The sequence below is a fragment of the Papaver somniferum genome, unplaced genomic scaffold (assembly GCF_003573695.1).
Source record: "Papaver somniferum cultivar HN1 unplaced genomic scaffold, ASM357369v1 unplaced-scaffold_11, whole genome shotgun sequence".
Classification (NCBI taxonomy): domain Eukaryota; kingdom Viridiplantae; phylum Streptophyta; class Magnoliopsida; order Ranunculales; family Papaveraceae; genus Papaver; species Papaver somniferum.
In genome coordinates this window covers 1,134,945-1,140,597 of record NW_020619936.1, presented here as the reverse complement: position 1 = coordinate 1,140,597, position 5,653 = coordinate 1,134,945, and the positions used below count along the sequence as shown (strand labels likewise).

Below are 5,653 nucleotides of genomic sequence, written 5' to 3'. Positions count from 1 at the left end.
TCTGTACACATGTTTTAAACCTTCATTTTCATTTTTTTTATCACAAACCCCCTAGATAAAATCCTATTTTTGCTGCCCCTTTCGTTGCTGCCCCAAAGTCAACTTGCCTCAGGGCCAGCCCTGCTCACCAAATTTACTTACCCATGCATATTTAGAATCTCAGTGCCTTTTTTTCTCAAATTTTTAATTCAACTCGGACGATCTGTGAAACCATGCCAAGAGACGCAAGAACACAAGCTGAATGTAGACAAAAGGAAAGTAAAAGGTTAAAAGCTCGAAAAAAAATCCTCAATTTCCAAAACGGGAAAAATCATAATTTTTTTAGATATTGCCGTGGTGAAATTTCAACGTCTGTTATGAGACAAAATCATTAATGTGTGATATCTATCTATGTCGTTTATGCATAAAGAAATGCTACAATTTCGATCCATAATTCACTCACATTCCTAATCCTAGAAAATCCAAAACACATCATAAGCTCCAAATTCCTACATATACTCCTCCTTCAACCCCCTTTCATCTTCCTTCAAATATCCGGCGTCCACAGCAGAAGATCATCCAAGACAATTCTGTTACTAAAGATTGTTCTAGATCGATAGGTAAATGGATGGTGGAGAGTTGATTCATAGACGACCGCAATCGACGACATATTTTGGCAGTTGCTTGCCGATGACAACATCTCCGTCTTGTTTTCCGGTTAAACACGAAGATTACTACACTCGGATCCATCGTGCTCCGGTGAGTAATAATAACAGTCATGATGTTGTGAATAGAATTAAAAGAAGATGGAGAAATTTATTGAGAAGATTAGTGTGCCAGAGAAAGATTATGAGTATTTGCGGAGCGACGATGAGTAGTAGGTCTAATAATAATAAACGATTAACATTTCATTACGATGCTGTTAGTTATGCTCAGAATTTCGATGAAGGATGTCATCACCAAGAAGATCAACGTCACAAGATTATCTCGTCGAACAAGAAGAACAACTCCGGCAACTTCATCAGAGATTTCAAAAGCATTAGTTCTAAAGTTGCTTGTTCCCGGTGACGATTTACGCAAGTTCGAGAATTTGATTGAGTTTTAGATCTTAATTCCGGCATTACTCGAAAAATTCATAATGTTTTTTTAATTTGCAAGGAGTTCATATTCTAGGATTTTTCCCAAATTTTGGATCTTCATAAGAGCTAGATCACATTTCAATGAATTTCATATAATTCCGATTCTTCCATTTTATCATTTCCAGTCAGTCATATTTCTTAACCAGATTATTTTGCAGTGTATGACAAAGAAGACGACGATATTCAAGAAAACAACAAATAAAACATTTACAGATCGACTGCTCGGAACTTGAAAGATTTCCATGTACATGTCAAGGGGGAAATGCCAAAGCAATACGCTTAGTAAATAATTTGACGCGGCGGCGACACGGAAGTGATCGAAATAGTGCGTGTCGCTCAGCTGAGCAACTGAAGTGCTCGGTTCTCAGATAATCTGTCTACTTATTAGTATATGGTTTGCCTTTGGAATTCGTAATTAATCTGTTTGCTCATTTAAATGAGACAACAAATACTTCGAACTTGTATAACTCAGTACTTCGAAGTTCAACTATCGATGAAAGTTCTTTGTAGTTCCACCATTTTCTGAAAAGCTACCGAGTCTTCAACTTCGAGTAAAAAGCTTATTTGACTAGCGGAGACAAACGAATTCCGTTTGCGGAATACTTCTCCTGACCACATCCGACTTGCAATTTTGGTTGCATAGTTTTCTAATTTTCTTTCTATCCAAAGAGAGCAGAATGCGTCATAGATAGGGTGCAAGAGTGGGGAACGGGCAATTTGTGGCCTTCAGTGAAATACTCCCGTCTAAATTGCATGATATGGTGAAATCCTTCGGTAAATGATATACTTGTGAAGTTTTTTGAAAATACTCTAAACAAGTGAAAATCATGTTACTTGTAGGTAGGGGTGTCAACGGGTCCGGGTCCTCCCGGGTATCACTAGACCCGGACCCGGACCCTACTTATAATGGTCGGGTCCGGTTCCTAACGGTTTCGGGTCCGGTTCTTAAACTTGTGGATGCAGAACCGGACCTGTTTAAATACCCGGGTACCCATCGGTTCCGGGTACCCATTGGGTCTTAATAAAATTATTTAAAAAACCTCAAAAACTTAATATATTTCTCTTTTTGGCTTGGATTTAAGTAATTTTTATAAAAATTTATTATTATTTCTTATTAATGTACTAAATTAAGGTTAAATGTAAGAGAAAAAATTTAAATGAGTAAAATATCAAAGCTAAAACTAGCAAAAATACTTGTGATTTTGCTAAAAACATGAATAAAAGAATGAATAAACGGGTACCCGATACCCGCGGGTACCCAACGGGTATTACCCGTTTGGACCCGTTTAAATTCGGGTCCAATCGGGTAATTATCCGCCGGGTCCTAAGTAGCTAATGGGTCCAACTTTAGGACCCGGAACCGGACCCAAATATACCGGGTCTGGTTCCGGGTCCGGGTAATGGATACCCATTGACAACCCTACTTGTAGGTACACATTTCATCTTCCGCCAGGCGCCCACAAAGACACACGTGGAGGACATGCGGCTAAGGACATCAAGATATGATATCACGCGTGGACAGCCAAGAGTCACTTTATCCTATCCCTAGAAAGATCTAAAATCTACGGCTGGGGATAGTCAGACTGACGCAGACAAGACAAGTGCAGAGGACAGCTGTCTACCGCGGACAGACATCTCAACTACCCGCATTAAACACCCTCAAACAACATACGTGTCAGTTAGCCTGTGGAGGAACCGCATATAATACTGCGTATCCAGACAGAACACGCAGATGCAGCCGAGAACACGAAGACTTCTGCGTGAGTGGCACAAAACACAAGAGGATAAGGTTATAAAGGGCTTCAGAAGTGGACCCTACGTAACCTCCCTATAAATACCCCTTTCTCCCAAGTGAAAAGGGAGGCCGAAAAACATTGAGAGGAGAATAGGAGAGAGACAGAGAGATAGAGAAAGTGTAAGTGAAGTTCCTCCTGCTACGCAGGCTCATATTGGTCTCAAAGTCATTCGACTATTTCTGTAACCTTCATACATATAATGAAAAACCCAAACCCGTAGATAGAAATCTGAGTGATGAATCATATAAGTTAATCGTTTCATCTATATTCATGCATTTACACTTTATATGTTCAATTCGATACTTATGGTATATCATGTTCGTACATTTTATGTTTCAACCACTATTTATCTTATTGATGAGCCAAGAACAATGATTGTAGTTGATGAGACGAGGAAGAGTATTAGAACTCTGAGTCAAGGATTCGACATAACCTATCCATTCCCCTCAGGCGCAGCTTATTTACTGTAATGTCATGAGTCTGCGCGCATTATTTGTGAATACTCAGATGACACCAGATTTTTGTGTTCACATTACTCACTGTTAGTCTATTTATAAGTGTCGTCCATTTTCTCTACTGCTCTGGTTTTAAGGTACACCATAAGGAATATGATATCACATTTTTATGAACTTTTTTAAACAATTGGTAATAACCGGTCTCTCATTTTTGTTCAGATAGGAAATTCAAAGGCGAGAAAAATATTATGAGATACCGGTGAAAACTTAAAACATGTTTGAGAATCAGGGATTAGGGTATTATTTTCGATAAATTTATTTCTGCAGGCTATTCATTGGAAGCCGTTTGAAAGAACGGAAATTGATGATATTTTGCAATAAATTAGCTGTAATTCTTACCTTATTTTCACCTAGATTTTTGTTTTCATTAATCCCATAATGTGATAACATTAACAAGCTTATAGTATGAAGAATCTTGTTAACTTGTATACCCGTATACATGTTAATGTTCATTAGAACAGCTAATAGGAACTCTCAAAAAAACGCTTTTAGTATAAATTCAAGCCGTATTCAATGGGAACTCTCTTTAATGGAACTTTTTCTTATTTCAAACGGTATTTAATGGGAACTCTCTTTAATGAATTTTTTTTTATTTCAGTTTCCATTAACGGCAGAAACCAAGAGGACATTAGTCTCCAGGCACGAAATCTGCAATTTGTAAAAAAGGTCTGATGATAGTTTCCCCTAATGTCAGATAGTAAATATGGCCGACCAAAAAAAGCCTTATAACTAAGAAGAAAGTGGTTACTAAGGGCAGTTCCAATGGCAATCAACAATTTCTTTTTTGTTGAACCACGTGGATGAACAAACTGCGTTTTCTACAATGGAAAACTAGAGCAAAATGAAAATATTTAATTTTCCAGGGTCTCACTAATATTTCTTTTTAATACAATTTTTTTTGGATAAAGATAAAATATAATATCTATGTGAGATAAAATAGGATGAAGTGAGATAAAATAGGATTAAAAAGTAGTAAAGTAAGCTTTGGGAATCACAATAAACAAATTTGATTTCCCAAGGCCCACTAATATTTCTTTTTAATATAAAATATTATTTTTTTTGGATAAAGATAAAATATAAAACATAATATCTATGTGAGATAAAATAGGATGAAGTAAAATAGGATGAAGTGAGATAAAAATATGATTAAAAAGTAGTAAACTAAGATCACGAATTGTACTTGGCGTGAGTGAATGGGTCTTGGGCGTTTGAGGAAGACTCGCGGGCGTATGATGATGCCACGCGTTTTTAGAAAAAATACAGCGATTGTGCTACCGACGCCCGTCCTTCCATAACGCGCACCACATATTCCATCTCACTCACTCAACAAACCAACAAATTTGTTTGTTTGAACAACAATTTTTCATGTTTGTTGAGTTCATAATGGGATCAAAATCAACAAATCCTTGTTTTGTTGAGTCCATAGGAACTGCTCTAAAGTTCACCACCACCAATCCATACTAATTTCCCTAAGAGTATACAAAAGCTAGAAAAGTTCAAGTTAAGTTCACCAATGAAAGAAAGTTTTTACCCTTAATTACTAGTTTGATCTATTCCACAAATGTTGTTGTATGTGTAGTTCGTCAATTGTCTTTGAAAAATTATTGCCTCCAATTTTGGAAAAAAGAAAGGTCACTTGAGGCATTCATCACAGTTAGAAAGAAAAAAAGAGTAAGAAGGAGCCAATTAATAATGATGAATTCCGTGTACAGACTAGCTCTGCCCTTGACAACATTCAACTAGCACTCTTGATTGCATAGTGTTTTTATATTCTATCCAAAGAGAGCAGAATGCGTCATAGATGGAGTGCAACGGACCGATCAGGGAAATAGGTAACTAAGTTCTGGTCTTGACTCTTTAGTGAAGTACTTCCATATCAATTGCATGAATCTTGTTTACCATGAGATCCGTCCTAAAATGATAAACTTGTGAAATTCTTTAAGATACCCAAAACAAATGAACTAGTCACGCAATTTGCAAGATGTGGAAAATCATGTTAATCGATTTATTTATAAGTTTGGGCCATTGTTTTTTCCTACTGCTTTGATTTGAAGGTATACTACAAGGTGTATGGTTACGATAATTTTATGAGTTTTGACAAGATGATTATGATCAACCTATTTTTGAAAAACCCAAAGGCGATAAAAGTACTTCTGAGATACCAGTGAAAATTTTAATAACATGACTGAGAAGTGAGGAATAGGAAAATGGTATGAATGTTTTA

General features: G+C 36.7%; 1 long non-coding RNA gene across 1 annotated transcript; it reads left to right on the top strand.

Annotated features, from left to right (window-relative positions):
* Positions 1-260: 260 nt before the first annotated feature.
* Positions 261-1,647, top strand: LOC113328495. The gene is made up of 2 exons (XR_003349444.1): positions 261-1,043; positions 1,277-1,647. It is a non-coding gene; the product is annotated as an uncharacterized LOC113328495 (long non-coding RNA).
* The last annotated feature ends 4,006 nt before the right edge of the window (positions 1,648-5,653 follow it).